A 17,288-nucleotide genomic window follows, 5' to 3' on the forward strand; every position below is an offset into this window, starting at 1 on the left:
TAAATGTTTACAAAGTGTACAAATACACTCCTTGTGGTCATAAAAGTGTAAAAATAAGACAACCACTTGATATGTTCGCCGTGTACCGCGGTGAAGTTGGTTTCACGATATTCGGCTCAGTAGCTACAGCGGTAGTTACCCCTCACTGAACCCTGACTGTTGTATCATTGTGCTGGGAGCTGGTTATGTGTGCTAGGGACCGTCAATAAATTACCATTGTGTTAGTTTGTTTAAAAAAAAAAAAGATATTTTTAATCACATCACAAATGATTAGTCATACCCTAAGAGTATTTAGTTTTTGGTTTAGGGAGGTTTGTAACAAAAAAGTAAATTCCGCAAATTCATGTATTTGAGAAAAAAAAAGGGGGGGCAGGTTCGAGATCAGATCGGTAAGACCATTCTGATCAAAAAATGTAGATGAGGACATCCTTAATTATTATTGGTCACACAAATTAGCCATATTGTACTGAGCAGCCAGGACAGGGTGCCACGCTTTGTTGCTATGCAATACCGTCCATGTCCGGTTCTATGGTTAGCATCACATATTCCCTTCATTGGGAAGGACATCCCTCCATCTTGTTAGCTTTAGCATCAGCGCTAACTAGGTGGTTGTGTGCAGAGCTTTAAAGATAGTTAGCACACGCTTTCATTAGCGTAGCTTTGTAACTTTAGACTATGTTGCAAGCTGAACACTATTCCTATTTCTATTTACCACGGTGACATAAGAGACAAGTATATTTGACATCTGCCGGGGGATCCCTGGAGCAAAAGAACGACCACAATTGTTCCTCGTCACTTTAAGTACAATAATTTGATAGTTTTATGAGGACCCGCCCCCGCCCTGACCTGCTCCTCCACCCTTTACAGTAAATGCATGTTTTTTTTTGGGGCCCGGATGAGGTGGTGCACCTAGTTTTGGTATCACCTTCCAGAGAGCGTGGGTATAAGCGTGGGAGGCGCAGGGACACAGATGACTCAGCAAACTATGTTGCCGGGTAGAAGAGCACTCAACACACACGCACACGCATGAACTTTTTACTACTGAATCCACAAGCATCTTTTTAAAACCCTCATTTGTTGTAGACTTCATGAAATGATATATACGTTGTCTAGTTGTTCGTTTAATGTTGGTTTAACTGGGTCATAAATAAAAAGAAAATACACAACAGATTGATAAAAAAAGGAGCAAAATGTGGCCAGTTTATATTTATGTGCATGCATCTACATTATCCATATTTTAACATGAAGATAATTGCATTGCATCAGTGTTTTTTTTTAATTGTAAAATAGTTTAACAAACATTAATAATATAACACTGTCAGTAATAGTAAAAAATTAATTGAGTTAAACTTGGAGATGAATAAAGTATCGAGCTGTCTAGTAAAATAATTATATTAATATATAGTATTAATGAAATAATTTCAAAATATTCAATGTATTAAAATTGAAGAATTATTACATGAAATTATAATAGAATATAATACTATAGTAATGCAATACTATTCTACAACCACATTATAAATTATATTATTTAAAAAATACTGCATATTTTTATAAATAAAATAAAAATAATAAAAAATAAAATAAAATTATTGAAATAAAGTATTGCAGCAATATTGTTGCAAACAATTGACAATTTTCTTTTATTTTACAAATATGACATCACATATTTGACATTTATGTAAAAACACTGTTTGATGATGATTTAAGTTTTTTTCTTCCAATAAATGAGATATTATTGTGATAAGTGATGCCTCCTCATTCTCGGCCGTTGTCCTGGCAACCAAATCACGTGACCTTTTAAATGAACGTTGCAGAATAATTGAAGACAAATGCACATGATGTGTTGTCAAACGTGTAGCTGCGTGCGTCTGACTCAACTTTTAAAAAGCTTCAGATGAAGAAATGTGGAGAGGCGAATATCTTCAAGAAGTGAAATTAGAAGTTAGCGGGGGCATGTATCATGTATTGTTGCACATTTTGACACGCACACACTCGAAGCGATACGGCTGCTCCTCGTTTGACTGTGCAGTAGTAAGTCTCAGATGACTATGAGACTCATATTCTCGTGTTCACTCGTCATTTTTCTGCTGAAACTTGGCCTCCTTCGTAAAAAATGTGGCTTCCTGTTTAGGAGCAATAAATTACATTCTGCATTCAACACCTCCCAAAAAGTTCAACCTTTGTCTTGTCAGACCAGAGTATTTTCCCCCAAGATTCCCCTGGTGTCATGAATACTGACCTTAACTGAGGCAAGTGAGGACTCCAGATCTTTGGATGTTGTTGTGGGGTCTTTTGTGACCTCTTGGATGAGTCATCGCTGTGTTCTTGGATTCATTTTGGTTGGCTTCTATTCCATGTTTTCCCCATTCATGGATAATGGCTGTCGCTGTGGTTTGCTGGAGTCCCAGAGCTTTAGAAATAGCTTTATAGTCTGTTAATGGTTTCATTTAAAACCTGCATTTTGTGTTTAGCTGTGTTGTCACTGACTATTTACATTTGTTCGCCACACTTAAATGTTTCACATCAAACATGCAAAAAATAATAAATTTGGAATAAAAATCACACCACTGTATATGATGTTGGAATGTTTTCAGGTCAGAATAAATCAATTAGAGTCAGACTAACTGTGTGGGGATGCAGTTGATGTCCATGATTTATTTGTCCATAATTTTGAAGCATTCACTGCACTAATGTGCTTTTTGGATGCATAAATGTTGTGCAAAACATAACAATGTTCATAACAATCATCATCGTGCTTGTGTTGGAGTGGAAGAAACTGAAAGCCACCACAGAAACTGCCTGTAGAGTGACGTCATGATACTCAAACACCATATGGCCGTCATAGTGGTAGCAGAGGCAATAGTAGCAGTTCTCTTTTCGTCCGCTAGATGGCGACTCGTCCCCACGTTTAACTGCTCATGGTACTCCACAGCAGACTTGGACTTTAATGGCAAATGTTTTTGAAAAAAAAAGTATTTATTTGACTTTTTTGTTCTAACTTGTAACTATTCACATGTTCGTTGCTTTATTTTGGTTTTAATGTTGTTTTTATTGCTCTTGAGGACCTAAAGGACCCAAGGGAAGGTCACTGTGGAGTCATTTTTTTTGCATAAAGCTCGACGATTTAATGGTGATTGATTTATTCGAATCTAATTTAAATATCTTTTATCGTTCTGGTTTTCAGAAAGGCCTGTTATATTGTATTATTAAACTTTTTTAAACATACATTAGAATAATATTTAGGCCTTCAGTCTTGTGTTTTCCACCTACAATATCAACACAATAGGAAATATGGGTAGTTATTATGTAATGTTATATTTGTGCTTTATTGAAGTATTTTTTTGTTCCGTTTCTTATGTAAAAATGTAACACGTTTTTTTTCCAAAGGTGTTCTTCCTGTGAAAAAAATCTCATTTGGTTAAAAAAATAACATTCTATAAATAATATTAATAATAATAATACCAAATGACTTCAGCGTTATAAAACATGAAGGTGACTAAGAGAATAGGGAATTCTGATTATACAAATGCCAAACATTTAGTGCTTATAAAGTGCCCCCCCATAACTTCTGTCTTTTACATACAATAACACCTTTATTATTTTCGACGAATTGCTCGTTTATGATTATTGTGTGTATTCGCGGCGTTAACCTTTCTTGTTTGCTTATTTTCTCCCATTTCATTTAATGTCCGCATCCTGACACCAGACGTTTGAAGCGTCAAAAAGGCCGGAGGACGTTTCATTTTCTCACCGCTGTTTCAAGTTCATAAACCAGTCAGGAAAATAAGTTAATAATAATAATAATAATAAAGGAGAAAATGTGACGTTATAATAAGCTTCCTGTGCGAGGACAACGAAGAGGTATGACATTTGGGCTTTCTTCACACAAACAAATGCAATTACTGCTCCCGATTCTCCAGAGATAGTCTATGAGACAAAAGGATGACACACGATGAATTGAGCACGGACACTAAATTTGTGGCTGGTGAAATTCTGCCATCTTGTTATGAATATGTTTCCAGCTTTGAGTCATATTGACGACAATAATATTCGTCGTTCCGTTTGAAGTCAGCAGAGAGAAGACTGTAAACACACACACACACACACACACACAGTCATCTTGTCCGTTTCCTCTTTGCCTCAATGTTGTTTTTGAATGAAACGCTGGCTTTGTTGATTAGATTTCTCAGATAAGAATAAAATATGACGCACAATGTTCAAGATCAAATATGTTCAATTTGTTCTCATTAACTCCCGTTTTAATCGCGCATTTAACATAAAAGAGCCAGCAACTATTGAGTATATGATTTACTTTTCTATTCTATATATTTCACTTTCATGCAACAGACCATTTGGACATCTGTGGGTAAAAAGTGTATTTATTGCAAATAAATGCACCATCAATGACTGTAATAATCACATCCTAAATATTTACACCACATTTTGGGAGGGAAAAAATGTGTTCATCAGGGGACCTTGATGACAAAACGTGTACAAATACCATAAATATATTTTTAGTTTATTTTTTTATTAATCTGTATTTAAACACTTAAGTGGGCAAAAAATTTACTACATATTACTATTACTACATAACCGATTAACTGTTCGATTATTTATTGAATTACTCTATTAATCAGGTTTAAAAAACGCATTAAGTGGAGAGAGCAATATGTGTGTGTGTGTATATATATATATATATATATATATACACACTAAATAACTAATTAATCGTTTGATTAATATTTTCATTTAATCGATTAATCTGATTTTAAACAAATTTCAGTGGAGTAAAACCAATATGTCTAGAAATATATATTACATAACCGATTAATCAGTTGATTATTTATTTTGATTAATCTATGAATCAGATTGAAAAAAACATGTGTATATATACTACATAACAGATTAATCAGTTTTAATCTGAGTCAGATTTAAAAAAAAAAAAACAAACGAACAAAAAAATCACATTTTGAATTTCCGCCTCTTTATTCAGAAATGTAAAATATCAACTGAGTGAATAACTGGACAAGTGCACAAACACCAGGTTGCTGCTTGAATATTCTGTTTAAAATAATGTCAAATACTACCAAATCTAAATGGAAAAAACATAATTGTACACAAAAATACAACCCTGATCACTTCATTATAGTGGATTAATCTGAAGCCTGCTGTTTCAATGAACGGCCCAACCTATTAGGCCATGGATGGACCAAACCAATACAAAGCAGGAAATTAAAAAATATTCACATTTAACAGGGTGAAATCAGGATGTTTGCATATCGAAATAAAACGATTAATGGATTGTTGGTTAATCGGGTAATGGATTAACTATAGATTAATTGTTGCAGCTGCAGCCTCAAGGACGTGAACACATATTTGACTTGCATTCTTTTTGTCTACTTGATGGTCAGACATGACTGGTTCATTAAATGACAGGAAGTGACGCCTGCTTGTCAAAAAAAAAAAAAGTAGGCCCCAAAACAAATGGTGTCATTTATATGCTATTTGAATGACTAAAAAAAGCTCTGTGCTAAGCTATTGGCTTGATAAATGTGTTGAATTGGCTGTCAAATAAAACAATAGAGTGACATTTCCTCCGATATTTAGCACTGCAAGTCTGACTGTAGGGAATTAAACGTGTGACTTTTATCAATGAACGGCCTAGTATGACTTTGTTGGTGTCATTTGCAAATCGTTTCATTTCCAGCATTGTTTTATTGCTTTTGCTGGAGGCCTGGAGCAAGTTGGCATGGGACTTAAGGCCGTGCTTTGCTGAACAATGCTTGACAAGCTTCCATCTTGCAGTGCAGTGGTAAAGTGTATAGACATTACGTGGAGACTCGGAAGCTCGGGGGTTCATTTCATGTTTGTTTCTAAAGTAAGACAATTATTTGACTGTGGCGTCACTGAGAAAAAGAATGGGGTTATACGAGGCCTCCATGGAGGAGATCTTAAACGGGAGAGAAGTCCCTTTTTATTGATGCTTGAGGTCATTCCTTTGCTTTTTATTCATGGATAGCTTTCACGTTGACGTGGAAGAACAATTTAACAAAAGCTGTTTTGTGTTGCGTGTCTGTAGATTTAATTCTCATGAACTCCAACATAATAGATGCCATTCCCGGATGAAAAACCCAATGATCAAACTTACACTTCCCATCTTTGTAGATGTCTGACGGGCAGGTGACAGGTTTAATCTTAAATTTCCGAGTTAGCTTTTTTTGGTCCTGTCCAGCCATTGGGGCTTTTCCCTCTGTCAGGGAAAAGTGTAACTTCACCTTCCCTGTTCTATGGAGTATTATTTGGCTTTATTTGATGTTTCCTTATGCATGGAGCAGGAGGGGATAGAAAAGAAGAAAATAAAAAATGCATGCAGTCCTTCTGAACTTTATGATCATGATCTTTTCACCTTGACATCCTCAGTTTGTAATATTTGTGTAGTGATATAATTATGTAATACTATCATAAGATTATATTCATATATACGTATCAGGGGTGGACAACCTTTTTTCCAGTGAGGGCCACATATGGAAATCTGAGAATGCGGGGACTATTTTAGTTAGTTAGTTAGTTAGTTAGTTATTTAGTTTTAGTTATTTTGTAAAAAGACTTTAAAATTTTTTTACGTTTTATATGCTATAATATATTCTAACATGTGCCGCAGGGCAACAAAAAAGGAGATGCAAGCCACAAATGGCCCCCAGGTTGTACTTTGAACACCCCTGATACTGTATATACAGTTAAACGTAACACACCTGATCTAATGAGTCAAATGGCACATCCGGGATTATTATATTAACGTGCTAATTTAGCCCACTAGATAAATAATACATGATAATATGACATACTGATTGAGAGGACAAGTCTAAAAAGTACACAACATTTGGTTTGTCGTTTGTTCGGATGAACGACATGAACGACATGCAGCTACTACAATCCAGATGTTGAGGAGGGGAAAGATGTTTTTTTTTTTAAAGTAGTGATTCACGACTCTGGTTTGGCAGCGATGCATCTACTGAATGTGTTGATGGCGTGCAGGATTGTGACGCGTTTCATTTGAACAGCTGCTTCTGCCTCTTGCCAACACTTACTGTACTTCTGCCCCATTTATCAGCAAGCCTTCTTGTGCACGAAGCAGTCATGTTCTATAGGACCTTCCACTTAGGCTGTCCTGGCGTGCCTAAAAAGGCTTTTAGAGATATATTTTTTTTAAAGATTGTTTATAGTATAGACGATATCACAAGGATGTCACGGACCTGCCAACATTTACACATTTTTCATACTCACCCTTGCTGCTCTCCAGGTACATTCTGTGAAGCTTTGTGTCCCGTGATGTACACCTGACCTAATGCACACACCCATTAAAATCCCGAATATGCCTATTTTTGGTGCTCTAAACCAGGTCGGCTATGTTTTGATGACTGAAAATTAGGATTATACACGGCAATTACACTCCAATGATACTCCAAGTTTGTCTTATAATTGTTTGGCTCTAAAATATTGTACTATATATATTTTTTATTGTGCCTAAAATAATATCTCATAAGTTTCATTTTCCCAGCTGTCTTCGGGCGACAGGTGGGGTACACCCTGGACTGGTGGCCAGCCAATCACAGGGCACATATAGACAAACAACCATTCACACTCACATTCATACCTATGGACAATTTGGAGTCACCAATTAACCTAGCATGTTTTTGGAATGTGGGAGGAAACCGGAGTACCCGGAGAAAACCCACGCATGCACGGGGAGAACACGCAAACTCCACACAGAGATGGCCGAGGGTGGAATTAAACTCAAGTCTCCTAGCTGTGTGGCCTGCACGCTAACCACTCGACCGCCGTGCAGCCCTTCATAAGTTTCAGTGTTGCAAAAATGAAAGAATAAACATATCTGGAATCAAAATAAAGCATAAAATAGATTGCTTTTCAAGTCTTACTGGACCAATTAATAAACTAAAAAAATAAATCTGAAATATTGACTACATTAAAAAAATCCTGACTGTTAAAACAAGACTTGTCCTGGTAAATCAGGACGTTTGGTCACACATTCCAACCCAGCTGTTGCCTTTGGTTTATCATGCGGGCTGATATTTCCAGTTTTCAATTTTTTAAATTAAATCCTAAAAAAAAACAATCTGAACATTGTTAGTTCCTGCCATTCACCATCAGGGGGGGCTACTAACTGCTAATGCTACTGTTTCATCCAGACAGGCTCCTCCCCCTGCAAATACTCACATGCACCTCCAACAAAAACAGACCAAAAAGACTGGTCTACTTTTTTTTTTTTTTTTTAGATTTCCTGCGTGTATGCCACCTTCTCCGATTTCAAAACATTTGCAATAAAAGTGACGGTAACACAGTTATTACTCCGAGCTGCAATCATACCCCCATTCTGACTTTAATGGCCGTCATTCGGAAGCCAACCTTGACGGAGGGCTTTAAAAGCATGGGGTGTTCAAAGTGCGGCCCGTGGTGCATTGTAGAAATGAAAGTCAAAAAATGGGGAAAAACAGAGACTCAAAATTTCTCGAGGGTTAACATTTCTGAAGTCACACTTCCTGTCACTCACTTAATGTGTGGAAAACCGATACACCTCAATACCGTACCATGAAGTCCAATTCCCGATACATGTACCGCTACACCCCTACTTGAAAATGTAAAAAAAAACAGTTAAGTAGCTTAGTTATGATCTTATGTAATCTATAACAACACTGCTTGTATGGTTGTATCTTTTTTGTTTACGACTGATTAATGGCTCACATGAAAGCAATAAAAACTTTAAAATTGTCACGTCAAAAGTAGCTGAGTCATGCCAGCATTCTCTTGTATGCCCCCCCACCCAAAAAAAAAAAAAAACAGGAACACAAAGTTCCCAACACAGCAGCAATATCAGTTATCAGTCAATCAAAAGGTCATCGGAACGCCAGTGCTAATCTGCGTATATGCTAAAAATAAACCTGTGTTAAGCTATAAAACCCTGATATTGCAAAACAATCAAACAAAATATTACAAAAACTATACCACAAAAACATCACAGGCTGTTATGAAGCGACGTATGCTAAAGTTAGTTATTGTCGGTAGATGTTTTGTCCACGATGGTGGAGTTTCTGCTGATCGGCATCTCTTATTTGCATTGAAGGCCTGATTTACTACGCCGGGATCCCTGCCTCATTTCTTTATGAAGCAGACGCAAACGTCAGGCCCGTCTACTGATAAAATGGGAAAACGACACGGAAAGAAAAATGATCAGCTAAGCTATCGGGACACTTCCCAGATGTACTGTAGATAAACCCGATGAGACATTTGGACGAGGAAAGTACTGACTGTAAAATGTCTGTTTGGGCTATGATGCTAGCTCCCAAACGTGCACCTTGTACCCACTGGTCCCATCAGTGCAGATTCAGTATAAAGAACATGGGAATGACTCAAGACATAGTGGAACCCCCGTTAGCGTCCGCCCCGGTTAGCATGATTTTTGGTTAACCTCATACTCGTACAATATTGTCTCGGTTTGCATAAACTCTACGGTGTGTCTTGTCGTGTTAACTTATTCACTGTCAGCCATTTTCAGAAAAAAGAGATCCATACTCCATCACGAGTTTTTGGGCATTTTTGCTGAACCCAATAAATGTCGAGTTTTAGGACTACATAAACATTGTAAAAACTATGTAAAGAAACTATAGACGCTCTTCTTTCATCAGAAAAAAATTGTTTGTTTTTAGCCTTTTTGGGTCTTTATAAATCTGCAATAGAACATACGATGGTTCCCAGTCCAGGGTGTACCCACTCAGCTGGGATAGGCTCCAGCATACCCCTGCTAAATTTATCACTTTCCACAAGATTCTGCGTTTAACATGTCAATTTACCGAGGCCGGCAAATTTAAATTGATTTGATTATTGTGACAGGTCTAAATAATGGTACATACTTCTGCCTTTTTTATGGCAGAGGGCATGGGTTCGATTCCAAGCTAAGGTTGCACCAGGAAGGACATCCGGTCTAAAAACTTAGCCAAATAGTTAATGTGATTGACTTACTGTGGTGAACCCTCATAAGGAAAAGCTTAATCATTTTTCAGTGGATAGTAAATCTATACTGCTATTGCAGCTGCACACTGACTACTCCAAACTGTCCAAGTTCACTTTCTAATGTATTGACCCTTGCCTTTTTTTCTTTTTTTGGTTTAGCATTAAATGATATTGCCAGAAAATGTAGCTGCACTTTAAATAACGTATAATCCGGTAATTGATGCGGGCGATAATAATTAATTGAATGTAAATAGCTCCTTATAGAAATATACAAAGAAATATATTCTCACCAATTCTATTAATTGTTGATTATAATGCTATCTTGATGAAAATGAGTGTACTATTTGGCTGCAACCACCAGAGGCACTGTTGTCTCATCTTGTCTAAAGAAGCAACGATACTGGAATGGAAACAGGAGTTCAGAACATTCAGAGATGATCCCATCTCATGTTAAAAACAAGCAATCTAACCATTCCCATAGTCCCTGCAGGTCATTTAGTATCATCGCTAACAGAGGCAGTGATTTTCAACAACCTTTTTGCTTTTCATGTGTGGACTCGAACCATCCTCAAAGGTTGGAATGTTTTGCTGGGTTCCGCCGCAAGAACTTTGCTTTGGTTTCAGGGAACGTTATTGTGGTTTCAAGTGCACTTTGACTGCGACTTATGGTTGCAAACAGGAAACTGTTTCCTGTTTATGGTCAAACCCACGCAGCTGGAAGTGAGGGGGGGAATTGAACAGCGGGTTTTGCACATGTGCGCATTGTTTGCCATTTTTCGCACAGTTGGGTAGCGTGTCATTTTTAATCGTCGGGACCGTGCTGTGATTTAAAGTACTTGTCATCGTCACACATTTGAAGTACGGGTCTTGATTAGATTGTAGTACCTGGCAGCGACCAGCAGAGGGTAGTTAAGTTCCTACTAGTCGGCGTTCCTCTGCAGCCTGTTTAGGCAGCAAACAGGACATGTTCAGTTGTGGTTCTATGGCGTGGGATAATATTGCTTCAACAAAACCAAAAATTTGCTGCCTTTTTTCTGTGCCATTGTTTTGTATAAACCGTAGATAATAGATAATACTTGTGAGGGTAGTACCTCACCGCATTCGAATGTGAAGATGTTTAGCTCTGAGCCTCCACAACCTTCCTCTTAGCTGTGTTGTCTCATCACGCTGCTTTTTTATTAATCTTAAATGCATTGGTAGTTGGGTCCTTTTTTTTTTTACTGCAGAAAAAACACACTGAAGTATGTCATGTAAGACAATATCTTATGAAAGTTGAAATTATTACATTTTAAGAAGGAAAGTGAATGAATGAGACGAGGTTCCCAAGGGTTGGTAAAGTTAGCCTGGAGCTACTGAGCTGTTTGACTTGTTGACGTACTTTTATATTTTGCGACAAAAAAAAGAGCTGGTTTCAGTTACGTGATATTGTCAAAGTTAGCATTTCAACGTGAAGATGTTTAGCTCTGAGCCTCCACGACCTTCCTTTTTAGCTGTGCTGCTTTCTTTCTAATAAAACTTTACTGAAAACTTTGAGGTAAAATTGTATGCATATTTCTACCTTGTGGATTCGTTGTTGACTTAGTGCTCGTTGTCACTGGTTTAGGAGGCCTATATAAAGGCCCAAAGAAGGCCAGCATTGATAGTCCAGTGAACGGCATCACGGCACGTTTGCCTTGATTGGGTTCAGTTGAGGCCAGTTTGAATTTGGGCTTTTCCCAACCCACAATCAGAAACCCGCACGAACGCTACTCCACTTTAGACTCTGTTCTCGGTAGACCTCATCCAGGGAGTGACAACTCCCGACCAGGATCGCTACATTCGATCGCAACACCGACGGGACCGGTTTCACTATGCTAATCCTACAGCACGGGAACAACACCCGCATCAGCAGCCTCACTGTGCGTCCATCCGGGTATTACAAGTAGTAATACAGTTCATGTATTGTCTTAAATACTTTGGTAGTAGTGTCAAATCTTCTGTTGACTGCAGAAAGATATACATGCAGTACTTTCTCTTGTGTTTTCTGTCATATGAAAGTAACGAAAGCTGATGTTGTTGGCCGCGATGACTCAAACCACTCGCGCTAATGTGTGTATGAGGACTTGACTGTGTGTGTGTGTGTGTGTGTGTGTGTGTTTCTGACATTTTTCCTGCACTATATATTTTTTGTAAATATTAATGATTTGGTTCATCTGTTGGCTGGAATACAATAAAATACAATATTTTGATATATTAAAATTGTAAACATACTACAGTTTATATTGTATAAATGTAGGATTATTGTGTTCAATTCTTAGTCACATAAATACTTATCTGTTTCATCATATTTGCATTCAATATGTCTTACCCAAATATTAATATTTTGAATACAAACAATACTACCCCTCTTGTACGTTTTCACTTTTAATCATAATTTCATCTCTCAGGCAAAAAGGAAAAGTACTTTTAATAAGCTGCTTTTTTTTTTTTTTTTTTTACCTTCTGAAACCTGATCGGCATCCTTCCTCCCCGTCGCCTTCTTCTTCTTCTTGTCGTAAAAATCAAAGCTTGTCATGTGTTTTGGGATCGTATTGTCCTCCTTTTGTTGGTTGCATATTTCAATCTCGTGCTGCGAGTTGAGTGTCGAACAAATAATCATTGAAGTCTGGCTGCGTGTGTGCATTTTGTGTGGTTGGTTTGTTGTTGTTGCTTTGTGGAGGAAAAAAAAAAGTTTAATCTCTAATACTGAAAGTATGAATCAGATCGAGACAAGATCAATGATCCATAAACGGAACATTTTAATTGTAGCTCAAGAGCATTATCTTAGTTTAATTTGCTTGCACATATTATGAGTTATTTTTACTTTATTTAGTTTAATTTAGTTTATATTGACATACATACTTAAAAGTACATTTTGCTGTTTACACTTGCACAATTCAACCTGTGGGAAGAAGCTGATTATTTAATCGTACCCCAGTGTATGTGTCATACATTTGTACATGTCATGTTAGATTAATTAATAGATTAATTAGAGGTATAATTTCAGACATGCTTGTAAAAAAAAAATTCTAAATACAAACAAATCTTTCAGGTCATGAAAAAGCGGTGCCAGGCAGTTCTTTAAATTAAATAACGCTTGTTTTTAATTGAAATTGAAACCAATTCAAATAAAGGAAGTATTTTTTATTTGTAGTATTTGCATCAAATATATAAAGTGTATATACAGTACGCATAAAATGTCTAAATACTTAAAACAACCCTTTCCCCACACTGCTTCGAGCTGAGAAATGAGCCCGTTTTGTTTTGTCGTATATAAGTTGTTTGGTTGTATTGTGGCTGTGTTGTTGTCAGATGTTTTTCACATAAATAAATGTAAAAGTCAAAGTGAAACTGTGATGCTTTGGAGTGATAATACCAGCAGAGCTTGAGGGGAAATTTCTCTAACAACCCACTCACTTTCGGCTGGAAAAAAAAAAAAAAAGACTTTAACCTTTTCTGCAATCTGCAACAACAAGCGCTGGTTCAAAGTATTTTAGTATTTAGTGATAAATTAGTCTGTGATAATTGTCAGGAGTATGTATGCTAGTATGTATAAAATAAAAGTCCCAAAGGCCTTTTGAGCAATTATGTCCTTTCTTTCACATGATTGCTTATCACGGTTGTGTGATTTTATTTCTAATAGTCATGTCAGTATTAAAATGACACGGGCGACATCTCGCTATGTCTCGTGTGTGCAATATTCAAAGTACTGACTTGTGTCACACACACACGCCTACTAATATTGCTGAAATGGGTTGAAATTTTAATTCATATGCAAGCATTTAAATTGTATTTGATGCTCACATTTCTATATTAAATGTACAAACTTTATTCAAAGCTGAGAAATTATGAGTGCATATTTTGACATGTTTACTTACATGCTATATTTCAGCAATGGCTGTCTATTGATGATTCTATTGAGTTGGTTTTTTTTATTATAAGTTCTTATCTCTTCGTGTTGTATACATGTTTTTTGTGGGGGGGTTTGACACTTATTGTGATATGTTTACTATTGTGCTTGGAGTGTAACTGTACTGCATCACACTGACAGCTGTGTCTAATATTCTGGATAATATATATATATATATATATATATATTTTTTTTAAATGTATATAGGATATTTGTATGCGTGTGTGTGTGTAACAGTGTGTCATTTCCCAGCATTATATTTCTGACTGCGTGAGTGTGTGCACACTTCTGCAATTTGCTTTGTTTGTTTTTTTACATGCAGCACTCTGTGTACTTGTGGATTATTTGTGTTTTGCTTTTTTTTTTTTTTTTTTAAACAATGTACACAGTTACTTAAAATACTACTGTATGTTATCGGTACTGTAATACTGTTTTGGATTTTGTGTGTAGCTCCAGTCATTCTAGTTCGGTCAGTACAATTTGTAATATTAACACTGTGATTATGTGGGATTTGTGTTGTACACTGAGTTGTGTGTGTGTGTGTGTGTTTTGTGGTTGGGTCTCTTTTTTTAGAAAGCCTTATTAAATAGCTTGGAATTCAAAATGTGACATTTAGAGTACGTTAGGAGGAAAGTTGTGTGGGTGTCATCATCTTAGTACTTCATTTGTGTTTTCACTAGGTGGGACTGAGTGCAAATGGTTGGTTGTCTTTATGTGCCTCGTGATTGGCTGGTGACCAGTCCAGGATATACCCTCCCTTTTTCCCCAAAGCCAGCTGGGATAGGCTCCAGCTTATGGTATATAAAATGTTTGGTTATATCTATAAGCAGGTGTCCACGTTTACACAAAAAGATGCGCTATAAACCTTGCAATCCTGCTTCCACTCGGTGTTCTCGGCATCACTTGTTAGCTCCGATGAGTGACACGCTTTCTTCCCATCAATTGAGCACTATGTTGTAGTAATTCTGCATTTGATTAAACTTACTTAGGATTTGTCAGATCAAAACTTCAACACGCTCCAATTCACTACTTCCTGAATCTGCACTACAAGCATCACAGGGACTGTATTTTATTTTTTTTAATTCATAAATTAGCCAAATCATTGTTTAAGCCACGGGGTTTCAAAGTGTATGGGGGAAAAAAGTAACTAAGGATGTCCATAGTGCTGCCCAGGGACCTTTCAGCAAACACCACAGATAGAATGCAGTCCAGTGGGAAACCCGGTTTTTCTTCCCTTACTGTAAAAAGTTTAGACACCCCTCAAATAGTCTTAACCATCAATGATCATTCTTTTATTTCTGTCTCTACATGGTTGCACAATAATTGGCTAATACTGTACATTGTGTGTTTCTGTGTTCTTTTGTATTTTTGACTTTCCCCCACGTTTGTGTGCCTGCAGCATTAACATTAGCATTATCATACATATTTAAACACATGGTTTAACCGTTTAATTATATTTTATTTGGCAAATGATTCCTTGTCTGGTAAAAAAGAAATAAATGAAAAAACCTCATTTAGGCTACCAATTAAAAACATCATGGGACACGAGACTGCGTGTGTTTTATGCGCAACCCATAAACAGACTGCCATCATTTGCATGAGCGTCCCCGTGCACGTGAGTGAGGCGCCTGACATTTACGCATTCAAATGAGCCGTCTGAGGCTCATGATGGGATTTGGTGCTTTTTAAGATAATCTCTCCAGATGAGCGCTGAACGACACCGCTTAAACACCGCAGCAGGCGTCATCTCCCTCACTTGGGTTTCACCTCCGCATCATTGTTACTAGATGCCTTGTTAAAAGTGCAGACAAATACTGCAGTAAAGTAGTATTAAATTGAATTATCTCCATTGACTAAAAGTTACTTCCTTTTTGATGGTTGAAAGAAGGCAGCCCGATCTCGCTGAACTTGTATCTCGAAACATGTTAAGTTTCGGTTACCTTGGCGACTTATCCTGCTAAAAAAGTAAACCATATCCAGACTTAACTCAGACAGAATAAGGAGAAATCCTGGTTTGTGTTGTTTATTTTCTTCGGTGTAAATATGAACCAAACCAGGTTGGAAGGTTGCCTATTTTCTTTGAGGAATTGCTTGGCAAGTTTGCCTGTTGGTTAACGTCAACATTTAAGTCGAGAGTGTCGGGACGCAATCCTGTTGTGATCAGGAGATCTGAGAAACTGTCCAAAAAGTAAACATCTGCTCCAACCAACTTTTAAAATGTATATTTAATAGTGTATTACTTGTAAATGGTGATTAATCCTAATTAATTTTTGAACAGTGACTATTGTGGCTAGACTTTTTAATAATTTGACAACCCTGATATTTATAGTTGTTTGGTTTTAGATCATTTTATTTTAAAGTAGGCTTGTTTTTGATGTTTAGCTCTGAGCCTCCACATCCTGCCTTTAAGTTTAAGTTGGGCATATGATGCATCATTTTCAAAGTTTTTTTGTTGCAGAAAAACCCACGTTCTCCAATGTTTGACATCGAAGGTGAAATGATTGGAAGAGGCTTATGAAAGTGAATGGAGTGAGGTTCCCAGGCGGGTTAAAGTTAGCTTGGAGCTATATCACAGTGAGCTTTGTTTCGTCTTTAACAACAAAAAGGCCGGGATCACTACATCTTTAATGGTTTTGTCTCAACAACTGAGCTAAGTGTCTACTGCACATACAGGAAAGGGGGGTGCAAGCCTCAGCGGGCGTGGCCTGGTTTTCCCACCCTGTCTGGCCGACTTATTGATCACCATGATGATGGATGGACGCGCTCCACTTTACCTAATTAATACAGAGTGTAGGGTGAGGGGGGTGGCGGGGGCATCGCTGCCGAGGGACCGGACCAGCACTGCTAAAATGTTCTTCTGGTCAATAAAAGAGCTTCATTGACTTGAACCTCGTTACTTGTGGAGGGCGGAGGAAGATAAAATGATAAATGGCATCAGCCACATTGCAACATTCTCCGTTTTGAGAGCGTTTAGGGAAGTGCTGGTTCCCCTGCTTGAAAGTCAAATCATTTACGTGTAGATTAAGTAAGTAAATACAATTTAATGGTCGTCTTTTGTCACAGAGTGTCAATTATTTTGATGTTTATTATTGTTTGTGTAAACTACATGAGGTGACCAGAATATTAGGGAACTCTATTATGTATATTATTTAAGTCACTTCTTGTGAGATTGAAAGCTATATGACTGGTTTAGGTGAAGCATTTAAAGTTGAAAGTTAATATGAAATAGAGATGGAACTTTTTGTAACAATGCAATTAAAAAAGAATAAAAAAATAGGAGATTTATAGGAATATTTATAAGAAATTTATAGGAAATAGGAACTTTTTGTAA

The 17,288-nt window shown here is 37.0% G+C and overlaps 1 long non-coding RNA gene across 1 annotated transcript in view; it reads left to right on the plus strand.

Moving 5' to 3' along the window:
* LOC131107756 (uncharacterized) overlaps positions 1 to 17,288 on the plus strand; it is a 59,013-nt gene that overhangs the window by 7,296 nt on the left and 34,429 nt on the right. The gene's annotated exons all lie outside the window — the stretch shown is intronic.

Source organism: Doryrhamphus excisus, linkage group LG20 (genome assembly GCF_037039965.1).
Source record: "Doryrhamphus excisus strain RoL-2023G ecotype Guam linkage group LG20, RoL_Dexc_Guam_v1.1, whole genome shotgun sequence".
In the NCBI taxonomy this organism is placed as follows: Eukaryota; Metazoa; Chordata; class Actinopteri; order Syngnathiformes; family Syngnathidae; genus Doryrhamphus; species Doryrhamphus excisus.